The sequence below is a fragment of the Bombus pyrosoma genome, linkage group LG15 (assembly GCF_014825855.1).
Source record: "Bombus pyrosoma isolate SC7728 linkage group LG15, ASM1482585v1, whole genome shotgun sequence".
NCBI classification, from domain to species: Eukaryota; Metazoa; Arthropoda; class Insecta; order Hymenoptera; family Apidae; genus Bombus; species Bombus pyrosoma.
In genome coordinates, this window is record NC_057784.1 from 6,367,400 (window position 1) to 6,382,944 (window position 15,545).

The window sequence follows — 15,545 nt, forward strand, 5'->3', positions numbered from 1 at the left end:
GCTGTGTCGCTGGACCTCAAACAGTTGCTCGTAAAATACCCTTTTAGACGAAGCTCCGTCGCCGAGAAAGTAAAATGAACGTCGCCGAACAGTCAAAGAAACCGATGCAATTGTACGGAGGATCGTAGATCGTATTTGTTAGCAGGTTGATTAAAATTCGAAAAATAATCGAATGGAGGACTTGGAAGAGAAACTGATGCACTTCACATTTTGCGAAAAATTTCTTGATTTTATTATCTTCCTCTTACTTTTTCATTTTCAGATACACAAAGTCAATACTAGCTTCTAGGAGAAAATCATAAGATTTGTGTAAAATCGTTTATCCCGCGAATATGGCAGAAATAATAGAAAATTTTCAGAATTACAAACCATCTCGTTATCTGACATAGAATCTGAAAATTGTGACTGGGAAGTCTATCGTACGACAGAGTCTTGCACAGAGAGAAAGTATCAACACTCGCAGAACCTTCCGCTAATATTCCCATCTGCAATGAAATATCCAAATCTAAAAGTCATCGAGCTCTGGAAGCTTTAAAAGGGGAGCATCGAATTTCCAGGAAAATCAAGAGCTTCGAAATGGATACTCGATCGGGGACGATCTTGTACAGGGAAAATGTGTCAGTTTCCAGGACTTTGCAGCAATATCTCTATCGACTTATCCCCAACCAAATATCCAAATCTCGCCATCCACGAGCTGAGAGCTCTTAAAGGAAGAATCGCATTTCCAGGAAAATCAACCGGTTCGAAATGAATACTTCAGCATGAAAGGCGAAGGCAATCGCAATCCGTTCGAACCAAAACGCTCGAACGAGCTCCGGCGTACAGCCGCAATCGGCCTGCTAACCCATAAAGTACCACGCGAAATTATACGATCGTTTCAACGCGAAAATCGCGGTCGAGATCTATCGACCCTTTCGTGCGGTCTCGTCTCTGGGACACCGAGCTCGGGTTTCGTTTCTCTTCGGAGAAACTTTGAGTATTTCGACGCGAGGATCACGGTCGACGACGACGGCGACGACGAGGCCAAGAAGGCAAAGATATATCGACCCGTCGTTTCCGTTCTCCAGAGTACGGTCGTCAGATACGCTGCAGAACGAACTTTTCTGATCTGCCATTGTGTCGCGAGAGCCCTTCACGTTTCGCGAGAATTACCTTCCCTCTCGACCTTCTATCCGCGTCTTCTCCATTGGCTCTTTCTTCTCTCTCTCTCTCTCTCTCTCTCTTACTTTCTTGCCTATTTTTGCCACGAAGTGGAAAAAAAAGGAGAGAAATTGATAGATGCCACGATTTTGTTTTACGTAGTTGGATCACGTTCGATGGACTTGAGAAAGTGAAGAAATTTTTTTTTATATATTTTGCTTATCTTCGTAATAGGACTGCGGTTATTTATGAAAATTAATATTTCTGTGCGTGTAATTAAAAAGGTGGAGTTTGATATATTTTGTTACAGATGATTGTTTTATTTATTAAACGTTATAACGGGTGCTATATGTTCACTGTTTTGTATAATTCTGCGCATTCTCCTACTTAGAAATTTCCTATAATAATGCAGCAAAATCCGTGTTCCAGTTACAAGTAGGAGAAAAAGCTGATGGCCATTTGGCAATTGTCTACTTTTCACTGTATTGAAGTACTTGTCGATAGAAGTTCATAATTTGCAATATTATCGTTGCACGATTATCCTACTTGCACGATTTTACCAAATCCATGGGTCAGAATCGGAAATAGAAGCTCGTTTTGGCGTTACGTATACCTGCACTTGCCAATTCTATTTTTTCTTATTTTTCGTTCACTATGAGAACACTTAGTAAATAGAATTTTCATCAGGCAATCTCTTTGACAAACCAAGAGCAATTACATACCTAGAAGGTTAAACATTAAATGTACATTTTGTAGGCTGCTTTTTGCACAAAGTTTTATACATAATTTAACAACACAATGACGATTCACCGTGTATACGTAAAACAATTTCCTATGTTTCTCGAGAACTCGTATCTTCGTTGATCCGATCCTTTTCTAAATTAAAACTGCACGTTTATAAACATCATCTATCCAGCAAACAGACAATATTCCGTGCTGCCTTCAGACACATTTTAAAACACGTCCTGAGCACCGTCGATCACCCACCTGTCATCGACAGCGAGGCTCGCTGAGTCGCTCGGCGTTTCGATTGTTCCGCCAACCATAATTGTCTGGCTCGCATCCACGAAACTCCCTAGTCCAACGTTCGCTGGATCGTTTAAGCGTAATTAAAGGAGAAGCAGGGGGGAAAATTCGCGGACGTCGAACTCGTTCTATGAACTTTGTTTCGAGGATCGAGGTCCCCAAGACAATGGGCGGACGCGGGCGATAAGAGGCGGAGGAATTCGAGCTTGACAAATTGAAACGACTGAATCTCTGTTTCACGGTCGAAGGTGTAAGAATAATGAAATATAAAATAAAGAGGCAAAGTATGGTGGTAGCTGGACGTGAAACTGTATTGTTAAATAGCGGAATTGTTTTAGGGGGTGAAGCATAGGACGAAAATTTAGCGAAACTAGTATCGAAAGAGTAGGATTAAATTAAATTAGGAACGTGGATTAATTATTATCGACGAAATTCGGAGAGACTTTATAGGGAAAATTCTACTGAAATTTTTCTACAAAATGTGCAAGCTAGACGCGATATTGTGTTGTTAAATGACGGAATTGTTTTGGGGATGAAAGTAATAAGAGTTTGGAAAAATTATTATCGAAGATGAAATTAAATTAGCGATATGGATTAATTATTATCGAAGATCAAATTAAATTAGCAATATTAATTAATTATTATCGATGAAATTCGGGGAGACTTTATAGAGAAAATTCTACTGAAATTTTTCTACAAAATGTGCAAGCTAGACGCGATACTGTGTTGTTAAATGAGGGAATTGTTTTGGGGATGAAAGTAATAAGAGTTTGGAAAAATTATTATCGAAGATTAAATTAAATTAGCGATATGGATTAATTATTATCGAAGATAAAATTAAATTAGCAATATTAATTAATTATTATCGATGAAATTCGGGGAGACTTTATAGAGAAAATTCTATTGAAATTTTTCTACAAAATGTAGAAGCTAAACGCGAGACTGGGTTGTTAAATGGCGGAATTGTTTTGGGGATGAAGGTAATGGAAAAATTATTCTGGAAAGGGTGGGATTAAATTAAATTAGGCATGTGTATTAATTATTATCGATGAAATTTGAAGAGATTTTATATGGAAATTTCTATTCGAATTTTCGTATAAAATGTGGAAACTGGACGTGAAACTGTGTTGTTAACTGGCGGAATTGTTTTCACAGTGAAGTTAATAAAAGTTTGCGGAAATTATTATCGAAAGAGTAGGATTAAGCTATGTTAGGAATGTGTATTAATTTCTGATGTACGATGAAAGTTGAGGAGATTTTGTAGAGAAATTTCTATGCAAATTTTTGCGCAAAATATGGAAGCTGAACGAGAAACTGCGTTATTAAATGGTAAAATTGTTTTGGGGTAGGTAATTGAAATTTCAGGGAATTATTATCGAAGAAGGAGGATTAAGTTAGATTAGAAATGTGCATTAATCTCTATTAATTTTTGATGCACGATCAAATTTCAAGAGATTTTAGAGAGAAGTCTCTGTACGAATTTTTGTAGCAATTTTATGCAAATCTGTAGTATTTGATTTCACTCGAATCTCGAGATATGAAATGACTATCAAGAAAATAACATACATTTAAAAAATTGCAATATTTCTTTATAATAAATAGAAATATTGATTGAAAGATATCAATGGAAAAAAATTAAACGATCAGAGAAATAGTTATGTAAATGTTTAATAATATATGCACAGTAGAAATTAGGAAGCTTCGCAGAAGCAGAATTTTCTGAAGTATATTCCAACCTACTTGTGCAAGCTTCAGACCTCTGACATTGTTCCACTTAACAGCGAACCCGAAATACATACTGCTTGACATAATTAGAATTCCACTTTCATAGAACAAACTAAATTTCAGATATTAAAAAATAAGAACATTCACAATTATAGAATCTTTACCAGATATTTCGTTTATCTATGACAATCTTAAAATTACAACAAGCTTTTTATTCCACTTAATTTAAGTGTATCATCTCTACAAAAATTTCTATCACCGAGATACCAACACAATTTTTAAAATTCTAAGAGACCTTATAAAATCTTTCATATATATTTATAATTGATATACCGTGCGATCGGCGAGATATCACCGCTATGCAATTAATCCGGCTCTTTCTATATTTTATTCGCGCCAAATATTATTTTCACTTTGCGATCTGTGATTAAAATTAAATAATTCTACATTGCGAGAATCTGCGAGTGAAAAATCTCAGTCAGAAACGCGACGCGCAACGTTTCAATCGTCGTTTCTGCCATCGAAGAAACACTTGAACCCTAAAAAACCATTCACCGTATATTCCGGTGGAAATTTTTCTACGAGTCGCTCGAGCTTTCATCCAGCCGGAATATTTCGTCAACGAGAGACGGCCTGTCCCATTGAAATTTATCGGCTAGCGAGCCTCGCGGAATCGTTTCACCGTTCGTTAAAGTCGAAACTCTAAATCAGATTTGGCGTGGAACGCGCGTAACTCATAGGCAGCCTGTGAAAGCCGTGCGTCTCTGACCCATTTCTTTAGAAACCGATTCCTCCGCCGATATCCACGAATTTTCATCTACCGGTTAATTCGACATGGCGATAAATCTCCGCCATGCCGAGCTCAAAAGTTCACGAATCGTTAACATTGTGAGTTACGAACCGCGTTTATGATGCAAACGTTTTGTCTGTTTCTCGGCTTACAGATCCATTTCCTACTCTTCGTCGAGGATTTTTCTATTTCGTTCTTTTTTAATTTATTATTCACCATCATATTATATTGCTATAAATCGGTTTCGGTTCACCTTTATTAGTATATTACACGCTAAAGGTATTTAATAAAGCGATATTAAAGGGTAGATCTGGTTTTGTAATTATTGAAAGAAATTAGTTTAATTTAAGGACGTTAAGAATTTGAACGTTCAATTGAAGTTTCGTAAATTATCTTCCAAGCTGTACAATGTTGGTATCGTTAACGCTTAAACTTTAAAATTCCAAGCTCGTCAGTCTACGATAAACCGAGTTGCATCACGTTAAATTCACTTTACTATCCCTTGACTACTCTTAATTTTCTATCGTATCGAATTTCCAGCTCTTTACCCAGTGAAATTCTGAATCGAGAACTCGGCGAGTAATAATCTTGAGAAAATCTTTTTTCGAAAGTTAAACCTATCGATCGTCCACTTATTCGTACATTTTCACCTGTAACACGTTGTTTGGATTCTTCAATGAACAGCCATTGATAACGAATGTAATTGCGATAAATATTTTTAATGTTTTTGTTAATTTCCAGCGTTATTTGTGTAGAGACACTTGGCGCGAAAACCAGCATAAACAAAGAGCTTTCCCGTTGTCGAGCATTCCCTCGCTTTGTTCGCGATAGATTTGGAAATCGAAAATCGAGAGATGAATGGAATCGTTAACGTTCGGCGAATTAACTCGTCAGCCCAATTAGTCATTAGGAAAATCCGCGTGCAAGAGCGGCGCGTGCCAGAACAATGCGGAAAAAGCGGCGGCAACGTTCAACAAAACAGAGTTTTCAATCTGTTAGATCAGTGGGCTGACACGCCACGCTCGAATTAAATTTCATGGTTGATTGCTGTTGAAATTACCTCGCGGTTTACGCTCTGTTTTATGCGTGAATACAAATCGCGTTTCCTGCTATTATTCAAATTATTTCTTCCCTCGCCTCCTGTTATTTCGATCTCCTGTTTCCATGAATTTCGTTACCTGTCCTTGTTTGTCTACACAGGATGGCTCATAAAAGTGTTCGAACACTTGTTGACGCGTTTTACGAATAGGTATGTTACGTGTTCTATACGAAACGTTTCGAAATTTTATTAGCAGTCTATGAAATTTAACGAAGCTTCACCGTACTGATACTTTTAGGGGAACTGTGGTAAAACTGGCGGTTTAAAGACCAATCTACTGACAACTCGTGGTTAGACTGCTGATTTACTGGTACATTTTTTAAGAAATCATATCGAACGAATATAACACTCAAAGATACAGAAAATATCCCAAATAGAGTAATTATATAATATCTAAAATGTAAAACAAATTTCTATTTTTATTATATTTAGAAGCTTGAGATTCTTGTTTATCGAATTATCGTTAAGATACAAATTTGCATAAAAATCACGGTCCATTCGCGACTCGTAATTATATCGAATTTATGAAAAATTATATCGAACGCGTATAACAGCCGCAAATATAAAAGAACGTGGAAGATAATAAAGCTATATAGCATCTAGAGTGTAAAATAAATTTCTATTTAACTGCTATCTCTTGACTTGCATTCATTAAAATATAAATTTGCATGAAACTGCGCAGCCTGCTCGTAACTCATAGCTCATCCGCTTCTTCTTTCAACTTGAATCGAATCGCTTTACATTCAACACCACGCGACTCTTCTTTAACCTCGACTTCTCGCTGTTAATTTAAAAAGACACCGGCTAAACGCTTACAACTCGTGGCACGGTGTGTAATTAACAAGGCGCGAGTCAGCCCTGTAGTGACTGTGATTACAAGCTCGTCTGTTTGATCCTCCTTTCTTCGTCTCGTCCTTTTTTCCCTCCTTCTTTCTTTTCTCTTTTTACTCTCTTTTCTTCGTTGCTTGAACGATACCGGGCTGTAATTATACCATAAATTTTAATCGCCCCCCGCCCAACGCCTTGCACTCTTTCTTATAGACTTACTCGTTCATTTATGCCGTTTCATGAACGACAACTCGCCACGACAGTGTCTATCTTGCTTGCCATTCGCTTCCCGACGAGAGAGGATCTTAGTTGAATTATGGAGGATTTAATTAAAAGTAGGAAAGACACGCTAGTGTAATTGTGCGAGCCTTTGCCGGTTCCTCGTCATTTACGAGATCGTTCATGATGAACAGAGAAGAGTTAATCCGGTGTCGTTCCTCCTCCCTTCCCCCCTTTTTTTAGGGGGATAATTACGTTACGTTGTGTTTTGATACGCGCGGTGCAGGAATAAAGTGACTTCTGTATCCTTTAGAAATTTTAAAGAAGCTGCGGTACAGTTTAATAGAGATCGTAGAGAGTTTCTTTAATTTAGCATGAAACCCTAATTTTATCACAAGAGGTCCTGTATCGTTGATAACTGCAAAAATCGAAACGATTAGAATCCGAGAATTCTTTGGTAATTATAGTCGAGGTTAAAGAATAAAAATGAATTTATTTGGCATTGGTAAGCTTTTAAACTGAAATGTTACGTTTAACCACGACATAGTACTCGTCTCATGATGTGTATGTGGTATATAGACAGGCTTACTGTATAATATATTATACATTACACACACGTAACACAAATTACAAGATATTTAGTGTATCAAGTATGCGCATGAGATCACGAAAAAAATTCATCGAGTAGCGTTGAGTAGATCATTATCAATAAGCCTGGATATTCAATGGTGCCATTTTTTAATGCATACCATGTGTTTAAGATGCTATATATTAACTTTTTACTACATGTATGTAGACTTTTATATACATTTTCAAACTTCACCGATGTGATCACGATAATCGTGTCTCGTTACAGTGCTAATGAAATTACGAAATGTTTTATCTAACACGTGCAATTGTATCACGAAAGTTGCCTCTGATAAATGCTCGAATACTTTGGCGAATCATTTCGTGCACGTGTTCCGGGCGTTAAATCGGTGTGCAGATATAGCCGTTTAAAATTTCAATGGAGATCATGAAACTTAATTATCCACACAATGAAAATCCTCTCGATCACCTGCGTAATTGAACGAGCAAACTCGACGAGCCGAGTAATCGTGATTCCGGGAATAATTAATACCAAATACGCACAGCCGACTCGTAGCTCACGAGATCAGCTTATGATATCGTAAGGAAATAAGACTAGATCGACGCGGCGGCGAGCGAGACTGTCGACAGCCAGCAAAGTTGCTAACGACTCGTTCGATAACGAGGTTTACTAAGCCGTTTTAATTAACACCGTTTGCGTCGTACCGTGTCACCGGTCCCGTTAGCTTCATCCGAGACTGGGAGGATCGGTTTCCGCGAGAAAATCCGGAAAAATTCATAATTAGCGGCCAATCGATAAGGGAACATGGTCTGACTAGAATCAGGTGGTGAGGATCGCGAATAAACGAGAAGGAGGCAGCTTTTTCTTTGCTTCATTTTGGGAAGTAATGAGGAAAGCAATTAATTCGTTAGGCTGCTTGTTACTTACAATATTTACAATTTATCAAATGTTGCACATTTATTAAATATTAAGTAGGTATAGTATAGGTGTGTAGGTTTATTAAAATGTAAATTTTTGCTCTTTTCTTCTTCTTTTTTTTTTTTTTTTTGTTGATAAGGAACGAAGAAATTAATTGGTTAGATTAATCGTCACTTATCTTATGTAGAATTCATTGAATGTCATACTTGTTGCATTTATTAACTGTGAATTATTGTTAAAATGTATTGAATATTTCGTACTTATTCATGATTGAATTATATCCGTTAACGAGGAAATTAATCGCATTAAAATTTTTATCGACTATCAGTTTTCTCGTAGACAAAATTCGTCGGAGTTTTGATGACTTAATATCATGTAAACTAAATTTAATATTATTAAGTTTTGAATATTCACACGACTAATACGTATCAGCGACCAATTGGCCACTTAATTGATTATAAATTAGATCAGTTAATTTGAGAAATTTTTTCTTATGAATTGTAAATTACGTATAAATATTGATAGACATTTTAATGAAATTAGTACATTTATCTTCGTTTGGGTTTCGTTTGATTGAATACAGTTGTAGTTGAGTACATTCAAAGCTGGTGGATTTAAACCATGTCGTTCTGGCAAGTCTAACGACGTGTCATTAGATCCCTAGCGAAGCTGGGTGTAATGCCAGGGAAACGTTGAAATTCAGTTCAAAAGGACGTGGATTACATCCGAAGGCAGCAAGCACTCTAAATCCTGTAATAATACAACCTTCGAAATTCAGATATCTCGAATGTTATCGTTCTTAAATTAATCATCTGCCACATGAATATCAAATACATATTTACCTGCAACGATGAGTTATAAGAACCAGTCTACTAATAGTTTTAAATTCTTAATCGCCGCGAACTTTACGCCTCCGAGGCTTTTAGAAACTTAAACCTTAAGACCGTTAAAGGGGTGAAATTTCACCCTATGCGAATTTTTACAAATATTATTTTAAAATATTATTTTTAAAAATATTCTCTTCTAAATAATGCATACAATGTTACTTATAACTGCTGCAAACAATAACTTTTTTACTATTCGTTTAATATCGAATATAATGATAATAGGAATTGGCACTCTTCAAATTCCATTTTCGTTAACATGTTTTCTATACTGCGGATTTTTATGCAGATTCATATTTTCACGAAGTCAACAGGAAATATAAAAATGAAATTAAAGTTCGCTTCATCCGCTAAATATTATTTCCAATATCTCGTATGTCTATTCGGTTGCAACTTTTACAAATTTTCCATAAATGTATAAATAAATAGCCGCGGTAACAGCTTTTAAGTATTAAAATCAATATATTTCGAGTAAATACAAATTTTGTATCTCTTTGAATCGAAAGTGTGTCAATCGATATAAAACACTATTGTCGGAAAACATACATATGCAACTATATCTATACGGTATTTTATAAAAAATAAGAAAGTTTTTATTACGATTGTGGGATAACTTTTTTAATACAATTGTCGATATTTGAAGTAGATTTTCTAATTTGCACGTTTAATTGCAGGTTTGTGCGTTGCGCGTGCTTACGACTTGCAAGACCACTTCCATGCTCATCGTTCGAAGAAGCTTCCATGTTCTGAAGCTTAGCTGAGGACGATCTATTTGTTCTTGTGTATACATTGTGGACCAGGTGCATTAATTCGCGACGTTTAAGGTTTCTACGTGAGTACAAATGCTGTTTTCAACATTAACAATATTAATGATCTGCATTCCGTTAGCACGATAGACGCTGTATATCCTAATTTATGTTGCATATTATTACCTGTTTTCACGTCAAATATATTAAATTGCTACTCTTCAGAGAACGTTCCTTTATTATTACGTGATATGATGTAAATGGTGGTCATTTATTTTAATTATTACATACTCGTTACGATATTGTACTTTACATAAAATACACATAAAATATTTCACAAAATATAAAGAACTATTGTTCAGAATTTATTAACTTGTCAGTAAATTTCCACTAAACTTTTAGATAATTAGAAGATTAGAATTTCTGTCAAATCGTTTCAGTTAATTTGAATTTTCTTCGTGGACAGGTTAAATGTGATTTTATTTTCAAAATCATTCACCTAATTACCACTTGAGTTTCGCAACTTCACATCCTTAGACAACACAGAGTTCGATTAATCAATATTCCCACATCGCGGTGACACGATTTTCCCTAAATTATCGAAATTGTTGAACTTAGTAGCGGCACAGTTTTCTCAAAGTTGCACGTAATTTACCAAATTGATACATTTGGTAAATTATGGTGAGCTTTTCAATAAAAATTAACTTTTGTCCATGTAACTCAAAGTAGCTGTTATCAGGGAACTTTTACAGCAGCATTGAAGTGTTAACGTTAATGAAGTTGACTTGAAACAGAAAGTAAGATCATTGAAAGATCAAAAGCTCGGTAAACAAGTTTTATTTAGAATAGTTAACCGTTTCGTATCCTCATCTGATTTAACCTTTAGAATTAACCCTTAGAGTGCTATGGATGCATATTATGCGTCTGGCAAAAATCATCGGTGTGGACTAAAGACGCATATATGCGTTTGTCAATTTTTCCGAGCACCTACGCAAAAGTAATACTATTACGTTTGTGTGAGATAAATATAAATGCCTTTCAATGTTAATGCCGCGTTCGAAGAAACTGTCTTTTCTTTTCTTTTTTATTTAATACTTTGCATTCACAATTTGTCCAATTTGGACATTTGGTAAAATAATCGTGCCGGTACAACACGATTATCAAGAAGAAAATGTGTTGTTTGTGTGAAAGATAAGAGAAGGAACGACAGAAAATGCGATGTCGGATTATGTATCGATGATTGTTTCGATATTTTTCACGCACAACTGAATTATTAACTTGTGTTATATTTACTAAATTTAGTTTTCTAGTTTATTGTTTTCTAGCTTACTACCCAAATTCTATTTTATTGTAAATTTCAATGTTTATAATAAATAATTAATACTAAAAAATAACGCTCTTGAATCATTTAATCTCGTGCAAAAGAATTACTATAACTTATTACGATTTGCGCTTTGAATAGTCAATCAACAGAGTTCAGTATAGCGAAAAAGTATTCAGACAGCAGCGATCGTCAGCGCTGGCCGCGCGCCGTCCATATGGACCGCATAGGCCCCGACTATTCAGCACTCTAAGGGTTAAAACATACATCATCCAAAAGAAAAAAGAAAAAGAAAATGATATCGTATGAAAAGTCGTACGTTTCGCACAGAATTGCAGGAAATTTTCGTCAAAGAAAATCCCTTTGTTACTGTACGTCGCAAGTTACGCGCGCCAGTTGAAAGACGTTAGAACGAAAAATTGCTTGCTGAGGAGTGAAACACGTTGAAGAATGATCGATCTAATTGGCCGCCGATGCAAATTCGTCTGGTGAAACGTATTCTTCCGGTCGAACGGTTTATAGGGTCAATCTGAATGCGGCAGAATAGTCGATCGGGCGAATTCGCGAAGTTTAGAAGCCGTAACTACACGGCGAAAGTCGATATCGGAAGCGGAACTGAAAGCGACGTTGATATCGCCGCGCGACGTACGGATTTCCAGCGACGATTAAGAGCGATCGATTATCGAACGGTTGAGAAGTCGCGATTTGAACCGTGTTACCTTCGGTACGCTGAATTATTTTATTCCAGGACGCTTGAAATCCTGTAAACGCGGCTTTTCATTACTTAGAAAATCGACAACGTTCGTGAGATTAATTGCCAAACTAAATAAACGAGGTTAAAGGTCACATATGCAACGAGAATTTTATTTATCAGCCATTGTCTCTGTTTTTAGTAGATATTGAATTATCCGATCTGATTGTTTTGTCGTTGTATGAAATATGACGGAATTTGTTTGCTCGTTTTTTTTTTTCTTTATTCGTTTATTTATGGGCAAACAATTTTCTCGATGAATTTCCAAGCTTTTGTACACGTATGAAGATCACCGGAGAAAAACTAAATATGATGAGTATATTTTTGTCGGATGTTTACGACTAAGATATATTTTAATTTATGGCCGTGGCGAAATGAATATCGTTAAAAACGAAAGGAATCTGTTAAGATGAAAACGATGCTTTCCAAAAGTAGATGATTGATGACGTTTTGTAAAGAGAATTATTAGGAAGCAGTATCTTGACATACAACGAGATGATAGAGGAAATGTGAAAACTAAACGAGAGGAAAATTTTGAGAACAGGAAATTGATCGGCATCGTACTGAATTTAAAAAACTGCTGTCGTGTAACGTTCTCGTGTTCCTCGCCTGTAGCCTTCGTACATTTAGAAGCATACAGATTTTTCTGTTAAATTGTAACTTTATCCAGGGATTAAATGAAAAATTCTGTCACTTACGTCACTTTCAATGGAATTTTCAAATGCCTCGGTATGAATATATCCAAGCTTTTATAAGTAACACGTACTAACGTAGAGTAAATGTTCGATGCACGTACATACAGACCTTCTTTATTAAAATTTCACTCGACCTAGAAATCAAATTAAAATCTTTAATCAAAATCAAATACGACTGAAAAAATAATCAACTTTTTAATATATTTATGAAGCCACGTTCGAACTGTCCACGTGATTAAATATGAAATAAATTTCGCTGAGAAAATTATTCGAACATCAAATTATTCGGCATCGCTGTAATCTGTGTTTTATTTAAAGCAACCTCGTTCGCGACGCAAAGAATTCCTCGAATTAGTCGTGAAAATGTCCCGCGTTTAACTGCATCTTGGGAAAGGAGGGAGGGCGGGCGAATTTTACCTGTGCAAGTAATAGTTGCGTGTTTCTGCAATTAAATTTAATTGGATGATCATCTGGGTTAGCTTTTTGTGGTAGTAAAAGTAAATCCTCGTAAAGCGTAAAGCGTCAAGAGCGGCTATATCACTTGCTACTCGAACACTTCTACAGTTATAGTACTCTCCAACAAATCCAGATGTCCAAGTGCTTTGCAAATGTTACGTGTTCCATCGTTGACGTAGTGTATTCTACGCTCTATGCTCGAGTAGAATCCCTGTAACTTTGAATCGCTGACAACGCGATAACGTTTGCGAAGTACTTAAAACTGTTGTGCCCGAACAGAAAGAGAATGTAAAATGTCGTCGAATTATTACGATAGAATCGTTTCATTGAAAACTCCGTCGACCGATGTAATTTCAGATGGTAATACTCTGCCTCTATCGTCTTGTATTGAATTTTCTGCTAACTTTGTTGGTAGTTCGAAATTAGTTTCAGACATATCGATGTTAGTTTTCTCTATTTCGTACGAACTTTTTACTAAATAGTACTGCATTCGGATGGAAGAATTCTAGTTGGACTTTGTTTCAAATTCTTGAATTTTGTGTGCAATATTTTATGATTCCAAATGTTTCACTGCTAGTGAATATACATATGCACTGAGTAACAGATTGTTTTTACAACTCGCGTAAAATATGTACCGCTTTTCTCTAAATTGATGTCATTATACTGTGGAATACGATGTTATACTAAGAAAATACATGACGTTCGATTATTCAAAGTATATGTAGAATAAATAAACGACAAATAGTTGCAGCTAAATTATCAGTAGCATTTTTATCTATTTATACAAGTTCGCCACTCTATACGTATAAATAATAATCAACGGTTTTCAACCACGATATAACATGGTTCTATTTTTCAGATAACAAATTTTCAAATAAGATAGAGATCCACTGCCTCAGCACAGTACCTTACGAGAGGGATGAATTGTAAATTTAGCCAACCAAATATTCTCACTACGCTTCACTCGACAAAAACCCAATCCTCGTACTTTCTCCATACGATTACTACGTAATCCAAACATCATGTACGCTAGAAACGCGATTCACTTCTTTTGGTACGATATTTGATTAAATTAAATTTCCGTAACTTAAGGAACAACCTCGTGTAACCTGGCACGAACTGGTTCACACAGACAGCGACCAAACACCGGGAGACATTATTCCCCATCAAACACATCTCCATCCGATTTAATTTACCTTGAAATTACAGGAGAAACGCAGTTATTTGATCTTCGATCGGTTCTTCTCCTATGTGATGACTCAGTAACAGATACAGACGATCGTTTCGACGTACCTATCGGCTATAATAATCTGGAAAACGGAATATCTGCGAACGAAATACCAATTACCCACGGTCAATCGTTGCTGTGTAACGTGTACAAACAGATCTCAGCGGATTCGGCGTTTCCCAGTGCCGCTGAATTTCCACCAGGCACCGGATTACCACCACCAAAGATTCCTGTCGTTCAAAGAACCGACCGTTTCAAGAATCACAGGCTTATTTGCGTTCCCTTCGCTTCGAAATGTTCTGTTCAAACGTTGTCCAGGCTACGATTCCGATCATTCTCTCTTAAGACTTTCGAAAGATCGCTCGGCACACTGTCGTTTGCTTTGTAAATGTTCAATGTTTCGACTAGACACAGAGGATAGAACTCAATTTTCGTAAGGTTTGAACAGAGGGACGTTCGAGGATTGAATTATCTGAATTTTCCTTTCGCCTGGATTGATTCCATGACTAAAATATTCTCTCTTCCTTTCTCTCCGATTATCGGTTAATAAATAGCAGTGATGGTGTGTGTGATCGCTCGAAAGTGCGTGGACACTTGCTTAATTTTTGGAGAAACATCGTTGTTTCGACGTTATCCATGGAAATTCTCGGGATTTTGCGTACTTGCGACAGGATAAAGCTTACCTTTAAGAGTCAATATAGTTTTATTATTTATGGAGATCGTTCGTCAGCTCGTTTGAGTGTCAAACTATATGTAGATACCATGGAGAGGATTAATCTTTCAGATTAATGAAGAGATCGTCGTATTTTCTATCAATAACATTTAAAGTTAGAGCTTGGACGTATTGTTATCTCGTGTTGAAATACCATCGATAAGATTTCACATAATTTTTATTTCATATAATGCAGACGATCGCAGAAGAAAATAGTAGAAATGCTTCTGATCTTTAATTTGCCATTAAGTCATTGTTAGTAATATTTATTTATTCGTTTGTTGTCGACTGATACTCATTTGCGTCTACGATAAAATCACATAAGTTAGGGCAATCTTTGTACATACTGATTAATATTATGTGTCTATGTGTGTACATACAAATGTATAAACTAAAGTATTACAACATGGCACATTGT

At 36.1% G+C, this 15,545-nt stretch overlaps 1 protein-coding gene across 1 annotated transcript in view; it reads left to right on the forward strand.

Moving 5' to 3' along the window:
• The first annotated feature begins 9,892 nt into the window (after positions 1 to 9,892).
• The window catches only part of LOC122575859 (poly(rC)-binding protein 3), a 188,371-nt gene continuing 182,718 nt past the window's right edge, over positions 9,893 to 15,545 (forward strand). Inside the window, exon 1 of the mRNA XM_043745341.1 lies at positions 9,893 to 10,050. The gene's annotated coding sequence lies outside the window, so the exon portion shown is untranslated. The remainder of the gene's footprint in view (positions 10,051 to 15,545) is intronic.